This window comes from Lygodium microphyllum, chromosome 9 (assembly GCF_053477565.2).
Source record: "Lygodium microphyllum isolate KBCC chromosome 9, Lygodium_microphyllum_v1.1.10, whole genome shotgun sequence".
Classification (NCBI taxonomy): Eukaryota; Viridiplantae; Streptophyta; class Polypodiopsida; order Schizaeales; family Lygodiaceae; genus Lygodium; species Lygodium microphyllum.
Genome location: NC_141143.1, coordinates 118,288,261 through 118,297,606, shown reverse-complemented (window position 1 = coordinate 118,297,606; position 9,346 = coordinate 118,288,261).

The window sequence follows — 9,346 nt, the reverse complement described above, 5'->3', positions numbered from 1 at the left end:
TGCGCTGGGGCTGAGTCCGCTGACATGGGACGCCAAGCTGGCCAGCTAAGCCTACAACTACGCGATGCAGGTGCAGTGCCAGATGGTGCACTCGGGCGGGCCTTACGGCGAGAACCTATTCTGGGGCGGTGCTGGCGGGAACTGGACGCCGGGGGACGCCGTGAGCATGTGGCTGGCGGAGCAGCCTCACTACCACTACGATAGCAACACTTGCGACGGCGGCTCCATGTGCGGCCACTACACCCAGATCGTGTGGCGCACCACGACATCTGTGGGTTGCGCCTCCTACACCTGCCCCGCCAGCGGCGACACCCTTGCCGTCTGCGAGTACTACCCCCCGGGCAACGTGATCGGCGAGCACCCCTACTAACTAGCTAGTTTCTAGAAGTAGGTCCGCCTGATTAAAGTCTTAATTACAAGCATGCAGAGCAGCGACTACCAGAAGTTCTTTAATTTTATTTCCACTGCGATAACTAACTATTTGCCTGGTTCACTGATCCTACTGTGTATGGCCTCATCAGCGGCTAATATCGACATAATTCATTCGCCTTGGGGTCCTTTTTATATTAATTTTGTTCGAGAGTCTCTCTGGATTCCCTGCGCTCTCCCTACCTCCTCTTTTGGTTGCGGTCATCGATCTTGGCCGTTCTGCCAATCCGATTATCATCTCAGTCGATTGAAGTGGCGCACAACATGCTCATAAATCCCCACCCATGGCTTTTATATGTCCTCATAGCTTACGTGTTTTGGTGTGCACGCACGCATGTGCTTGTGTTCTCGCAGGTCTGCCAGGTTCATCTTTGAGGAGGGCCACGCGCGGACGTGCCCTCCAAATTCTGTGAGTCGAACAACGCACACCGCCAATACTCCAACTGATGACTTTTGACGTCAATCCTTGCAGCCAACGGATGGATGTTTGCCGGCTACCCCGCTCATCACGTAGTAGCTAGTCGGTAGTAGTACTTCTTTCATCGACTCATCGACAAGTTCGTCCAAAGTAAGCATAGACTCAGGTTTTATCGTTCAAAATACGCCCGGCAAAGGACTGGCTGTCAAAAATTGTCAAAATAGCACATAGGCTATACGTATTCATGCTTATCGCGTACAATCCTTTTCTGGAGAATTGGGATGCACCACAATATGGACTCCACATCCTTTGATTGAGTAAGATTATGTGACCATTTACTTTATCAAGGAACATGATCACTATCTATATTACATAACAATTTGGATTATCAAGGTTCTAAGTTTTAAATGAATTATCATCTAGCATTCTTTCCACCTAACATTGCATTCTTTCCACATATTTGTTGACTCCTAGTATGGTTATCACTCTTGCAAGAAGGTTGCAAGTCTCCTTGTAGGCTATTACTACGAAACTAAGCATAACCCTTGGCAGCTAGTCTTTTGTTGTGCTTCATTATTGAATGGTGCTAATTATGATTTATTATACACCTATTTTAGCTCAAAATGTGGTCCCTTTCTCTACTATACCACATGATTAACCCTAAGTAATATGAGGCAATGCATTTTTTATGGCCCTAGGAAGGAAATACCCTTTAGAAGGACTACAATGCAAAGCAAGATGCTCGTTGAAGGGATTGTAATCATCTCCATACTAATGAAACATTGTATGCCAAAGCCTACATGTGATGTAGCTATCATTAATTGAATGAAAACATGCACTTTTCAAATGGAATACTTATTGGCCCTACTTGGATATTCGGTCGCCATAAGTGAAAATGCACATTACTAAAAACTCACTAATAATGCAAAATAATATCTAGATTAAAAATAATTACATCTCATTGAAATAAGAATGAAAGGCTCTGCAAATGGATTACGAGCTAGGTTCATCATATGAAATTTATAGCTACGAGGATTTTAGTACAATTTCCCTCCAATTTTCCTAACTAATTTCATATCTCTGTGCATGAAGGTCATAGATTTTGCATGTATCACCCATAGGTGTGCATCCTCAAACAACCTTAGTCAATAAGCCTCTACTACCTCTTGCAGGGTCTTTAATGCTACACCTTATATACCTTGTCATCTTCATAGCTCCATAAATTTTTATTTACAATTTTGGAAAATAATGCTTTGTGTATTAGAAGGTTTTGGCTCTTTTGAAATATCTTTATCTCTCTAAGCACCTTTAGGTTGTAACTCGTCCTTCTTCTCCTCAATTTCCTTCGCACTTGTGCTATATCGGAGGTCTTGTTTGGCATCCTTGGGGATGTTGTAGCCTTGGTGTAGCTTGTAGGGCTACTTATTTTTCTAAGGGGTTTATGGATATGGTGTGGCCAGTCAAATGGGTTTGGACAGAAGAGTGGGGGCTTCACCCCTAAGGATTCTTGTCATAACATCTTTTCTGCGACCATGGTGCTAACGCTGATCTCCTTCCTCCTGATCTTTGTGTGTCTTCTCACTCATGAGATGCTCTTCTTGATCTCATTACTGCTCATCTTCATGCTTCTCATCTTCTTCTTCCTAATCTCTATGCTTCTCATCTCCATTCTCATTGGATGTCTTGTATGCTTCAACCTCAACAAAGGTGTCATCATCCTCCTAATTCTTGAGCACATTCCTCATTGTACTTCTTGAGCATGGTCCTCCTTGTGATTGATATATAAGTGACTTGGCCAAGAGGTTGAGGATGGGCCCTCGTGGCATAAGACGTTTGGAAGTTCTCATTTGTGCCATGGTGGGTGCTTTTGGCTTTTCCCTAGATTGAATGGTGTCGCATAGTTTACTTTTTATGAGCCATTCCTATGGAGAAAGGAAGTTCACATGTCTACATGTCAAAAAGAGTGAAGTATAAGAATGAACTTCATACTTTCTATTTCAAGGGGAAGTTCATAGAGAGGGGGTTTACGCATCAGGAGGGAGGGGGAGTGGGAGTGGGGGCGGTAATACATGGGTTTAGGGACAAGCCATGGTAATACATGGGTTTAGGTAACACACTAGGGGAGAGGGAAGGGGGCTTAGGTAATACATAGGTAATCACCACTACAAGATATAGACCTTATAGCGACGTTTAAAGCGACGAAAATACAAACAACAAAATTTGCCCCCGTTGTCGCAAAAAGCGTCGTTATTGACGACGCCATGGAATCGTCGCTATTTGCGTCGCTATATGCGTCGCTATATGCGTCGCATTTGCGACGTATATAGCGACGCAAATAGCGACGCATATAGCGACGGTTACAGAGAATTTGCGACGCTGATAGCGACGACAATAGCGACGCCTGCAATAAATTTGCGACGCAAATAGCAACGGTAACAGAGGAAAAAAAAAATTTGTGGCAGGGCAGCAAGCTGCCCTGCCACATATAGCACTGTGTGCTGTATGAGAGCCATACAAAATAGTTTCTGCACTGCTGCATACAAAGCGTTTGCAAACAAAAAGAATCTATACTGAAATCATAAAACTGATAGATGAAATAAATACATGATATCGCATAAAATGCGATTGGTACAATCATAAAACAATATCACTTATACATAGAAAATGTCTACATAGATCGGGCGACTAAAAACTAAAGGTATGTGAGCGCTAAGGATCCGAGGGCGAGCTACAAATCGTCGTCCCCCGAAAGCTCGTCCCTCTGCAAAGGAGCATCAAACGGATTCTGCAGAAAAAGAAACAACATATCAATCCACTATACAATAATGCATTCAAATATCTCATGGTAACTACAGACATGAAAGATGAGAGACTTACTGGGCCGCCGCGTCTGTACAATCGGTCGATCAATGATCTGAGACCATGCCTCTCTGCATATTGAGTCTCAAGGCCTTGCGGATCACGATTTGTAATGGAGTGCTGCAAAGAAAACAAAATGCTAACTGTTAGAAATATGATTGTCAGTACAAATAATATCTCAAAAAAACAAATAAGCAAAACAAAAGAGAAACTTACAAAGTCCTCCAAATATGTCCTGTGGCCGCCACTCCCAAGATGATGTACCGATCCGGCCTCGATTCGTGCCCTCGCCGCCTCCCGCTGCTGACTCCAACGTCCTGGCGAATTTGTAGCCTCCTCCCTCAGTCGGCGCCAGTCCTCTGCATCTAACCACTCGGGCTTTGGAGCCCCACTCTTGATTGCCTTGCGTGCGTCGGATCGTCTATGTGACATGTATGCACGCATGCAATCCATCATCCAGCCCGTAGAGAATCTATCCACTGCGGCTGGCACCGGGAACTCCTCATGCAAGGATGCTACTATGTACTCCTTGCTCCCCTCCGGTATGTTCCTCCAATGATCCAGGACGTTGTGCCGAAAAACTTGTTGGCACAACTCCCTCATGCGAGCTATCACCCTCCTCCCCTCATCATTCATGATGATAGCTCCTGACCTGCCATCCACTAGGTATCCATAATCCCTAGGAGTGTGCCTCGTATGGGCCCTCTCCCATCTCCGTCCACGCTCCTGGGCATATCCAGGAGACCCCTGAACATCCGCTTTACCGACGGGGGTACCCTCTCCCGGAGTGCCACTGAAAGGGGTGCCACCAAAAGGAGTGCCACCTGAGGGGGTGCCACCAAAAGGAGTGCCACCAAAAGGCGTGACATCTGCCGATGGCTGCGCAAAAGCCGGAGTAACTGGAGTGGACGTCCCCACAGGTGTGACAAATCCTGGAGGTGACCGAGCTCTAGCTGAACGACGAGACGGAGACACCGCGTCCGTGTCTCCACAGCAGCACCCCCCTGATCCTCCTGCAGTCGCAGTCCCTCCCTCTGGCCCAAGTCGCGAGCGTCGAGATCGTCTACTCGAAGCTGAAGCATCTGATCGCACTGAAGCTGATCTAGCAGAGCGCCCTGACGAAGAACGAGACAGCTCCTGATCTGCTATCTCTCTGAATCTCGCGAGCTGATCTAGAGACATACGTGCCATCATCTCCTGAAACTCCTCATCGCTCATCCCTCGACTCATCCTGAAAATAAAGATACCTGCAGAGATAAAAAATAATGTTAGAATAATCAATTGAAACTATACAAAGCGCATTAATATAAATCATTTTTGAAAAATCCATCTTAAAATGCATATCTTATCTACCTTTATGGAAGATTTAAACAACGAATTGAGTAATACAATTCTCCAAGAATGAAGTATTCTATGGTCCCATGTTAATCTCCTGACATAACTCTGCATACACTAGAAGGTCGATAGACATGTCACCACAAAAGAACGAGTCTGCCTCGTTCTCAAAAAATTCTACGACTTCTGTATTTCCATCATTGTTAGCCGATGCGGGCTCCAAGCTTGCGGTGGCCTCCACCCCTTGTAATTTCGATCCCTCTATTTGCATATATTCTTCATCTATGCTTGGAACATCGCTTTGATCGTATACTCTCGCACCTCTAGGAGTTGAAGGTATAACATACCACCATCGAGGTTGTCGGGGATTTGGATAGAAGATTACTTGTTCACAAACACTTACAAACCGTCTTCAAACCATTGTGACATAAAGCATGTCGTATTACAATTAGCAAGCAAATGACTAGAAGATTACCTGTTCACAATGTGCCGGCAACACAAAGGTGTCGCGCAAATCCATCCATTTTTTTTCGGAATCTATTTCGAGAAATCCAGATGGACCTCGTCGAACCGTTGCGCCAGCTCCTCCAAGTACGAGTTTGAACCACTGCACATCGAATATTATCATGGAGAAGCTACGGTAATCCACCGTAATAATACTTTGCAAATTCCCAAAATACTCCATCTCATCCACAACCGTGTTCGGATCCGTTGCTTGTCGCCGGCTCTCTTGCTCAAACCTTGCCATGACACCACAGTCCATTGTGGAGCGCATTTTGTCAATACGCTCCACCCGAAAATGCCGTCCGCGCGACCACGCTGCACTATATATTTTGTACTGCACATTGAAACACTCAAATTAGATGTAGCAAACAAATTCAGATACGACACATTCTAAACCCCTCATTACCTTTGGACTACATCCCCTCGAGAACTCCCACTCCTCCATTGAGACCTCTGCCCCTTCGCTGGATGCTGCGATCAAGGCTCCATGCAACCATCGTGTTGACATAAACCGCGGCATCTCCTCCATGCCTTCGGGATATCGAATCGGTCGGTGACGCGTACTGCGTCGGAATTCAGCTCGCGCTTCCTCTCGATCTTGCCTTGCAATCTGGTACTTGGCGAGCCACGTCTCCATGGAGGCATGGTGCAACATACAAAAGCGATTCACTTTCTCTTCCATTGAGGCATCCATTCTTTTTTCTACCCCATTTCCAACCACCACATCTCCAGTCAGCCTGTCATCGTCCTTGAGCGTCCATAGCATTTCATTGTCTGGTTCCACCGTTGGTAGCCATTGTGAGATATGCACTAATGCCTCTGACACCAACCAACCCTCCGCCATGCTACCTTCCGGACGAGCTCGTTGTCGCACAAAGCCTTTCAGGGTTTTCATGAAGCGCTCCAGGAAGAACATCCATCGCGTATGGACAGGTCCGACAATCTCCATTTCGTCCACAAGATGCACAAGAAGGTGAACTTGTATCGTGAGCATGCTAGTGGGGAGGTATTTCTCAAAGAGACAGACCGTCTCAACTGCTCCCCGCCTTGCGGATTCAATAGAGGACGTCTTAATCTCTTTCTGTGAGATCCATTGCACCAAAGTCGACAGCTTGTAAATGGCCCCGCGAATTTCTGGAGTTAGGCATCCCGCGATCGCGATCGGTAGGACAAACTGCCACAAATGAGAAAGCATTAAGAATAATAGTCACTTTTCAAATTTCAAAATGTCCACACTAATTAAAATCCATTCTGTTCACAAACCTGACATATCTTATGCCAATCATGGGATTTTAGCCCAGACATTTGGTCATCTTTAGAAAATGCGGACCTGAGAGAACGCATCATACCCGTCGGAGTGCGGATAGACTTGATTACTTGCTTCACAATGCGCTCTTCTTTGGTAGACAAAACCCAGGGAGCGCGAGGAAGCTGCACTCCCCCTTCAGCACTCGACTGCGGCCAAAGCGCCTCCATCTTACCTACCTCCTTTAAATCCATTCGTGACCCTATAGTGTCTCTCTTTCCTGTGATGTGGTCCCATAGCAAGCTGCCCACATTTTTGAAAATATGCATGGGATCCAACAAGTGGTTGACCTGTAAGTGGGTCCAATATGGCAACTCGTAGAAAACTGAGAACCGTCGCATTCCATTTGGATGTGATTCCGGGTTTACCATTTTTAGCTCGTACCAGCTTGCAGCGTTCATACGTGCTGGAGGTCGTCCAAGAAAACCTTCCCTGAGTTCATGATCCTCCGGCAAGAAAGTGGCGTGTCCTTGATATATCATCTTCTTCATGGTTCGTGACCTTCGAGAGTCTAACTGTGGCCCACACAATGGACATGCATGATAACCTGAGGTAACGAGACCTGCAAGGCGATCCACGACCTAGTGAATACTTGATTGAATGAAATAAAATATAGATATTACCGGCGTGAACAAAGGTCTGCTCACCTGAGCACTCTCCCAATCCCGGAAAGTCATGCATCGTCCACATGAGAATGGCTCGAATGTTGGCTGACCGCCGACCATCGCGCCTGCTCATATCTTGCACCGTGACCCCCTCCTCCCACAAAATCTTAAGCTCATCGACTAATGGACGAAGATACACGTCCATATTTTTTACTTTGTAGTGGCCCGGGACGAGCAAGCTAAGGATGAGATGTCCTTTCTTCGTAGAAAGCCATGGAGGAATGTTGTAGTTGACAAGCACTATAGGCCACACACTGTAAGAAGTCGAGCGCAGACCGAATGGGTTCACACCATCCATGGCGAGACCGAGCCGAAGATTCCTTGGCTCTCGCGCAAAGCCTGGGAAGGTAAAGTCAATGTGGCTCCATGCGCGCGAATCTGCTGATATTCGTTGCACTCCATCCGTAGACCTATTCTGCACATGCCATGTTGTCAAGCTTGCCATGGCAGACGTGCGAAACATGTGGTTTATGCGGGGGATGAGCGGAAAGTGTCTGAGGACTTTTTGAGGGATGGTCTGCCCTTGCAAGTCCTGTCGATACCTGTGAGCACCACACTTTGGACATGTCTCCATAGTCTCGTATTCATCTCGAAACAATATGCAGTCGTTGATACATGCATGGATGTTATTGTAGTCCATGCCAAGCTTCCGTAAAACATGTCGTGCATCATCACGAGACTCAGGCATGGTGTTTACAGGTGGCAATATATGATATTTCAATAACCTGAAAACATCATAAAACACCTTGAAAAATCCATCCATATTTACAATAATACTGTTTTTAAAAAAAACAATGAAGTCTGTATGCAAGGTACCTGAATAACTCAGTCACACTCGTATCGCTCCAACCGTATTTCGCTTGCACACTTAAGAGTGCAAGCAATGTCTTCAACCGAGATACTCGGCACCCATCATATAATGGTATGGATGCTTCCTCTCTAAGCGGGTCAGATGTCTCAACATCCATGGGAATCAATGCATCGATCATTGCCTCCATCTCAGGCTCCAAGATTGTAGGCAAGTCGGGAAGGTTGTCTGTCTCCTCTGGCATTGACGATATAGATGGGCCTTGCGAGTGGTCTATTGACTCCTGCCATCCATCCATCTCACGTCCACGAACTCTTCTAATTGGCCGCAAAGGGTGCACTCCCCCTTGGGTCGAGACATCACCCCCCTGGACACAAAATTTGCCAACAAGACCCAATCTTATTGTGTATGGTTTTCAATTAGCTTGAGAGTACAATGCATGAAAAATGCTAACTTGAAAATACCGTTTGCTGAAAATCTGCAATCGCCTGATCAATAATCTCAGGTTGAAACTCGCCAAATCGTCGTACGTGTTCTATAGACAATCGGCGTTTTCGTCTAATTGCCAACTTGCATTGAGAGCAAGGACATGGGACACGCTGATTAAGATACGACTCGCGGTCTTGAACAATAGGACCTTCTTCGTTTAAACCACTTCACATCCAGTACATATATAAAGAATCGTCTGAAGTCAAGCTTCAGAATATCTTGAATCAAGCCACAATAACCTTCCATAGTACCATTGGCATCCTTGAAGTGAGTAAGGACACCACAATCTTCATCAAGTCTTCATCATCTTTCCATTGTCGTGGTTGAGAGGGGTCCACTTCAGCAAGATATTCAGAGATATAAACAAGGGATGATTGCACTAACCAACCCTCAGCCATGCTTCCCTCAGGCCGTGCTTTTTGCCTCACAAAATCTTTCAAGGTTTTCATGAAGCGCTCAAGAAAAAACATCCACCTTGCATGAACTGCCCCACAAAGTGCGATCTCATCAATCAAATGTACGAGTAAATGTAA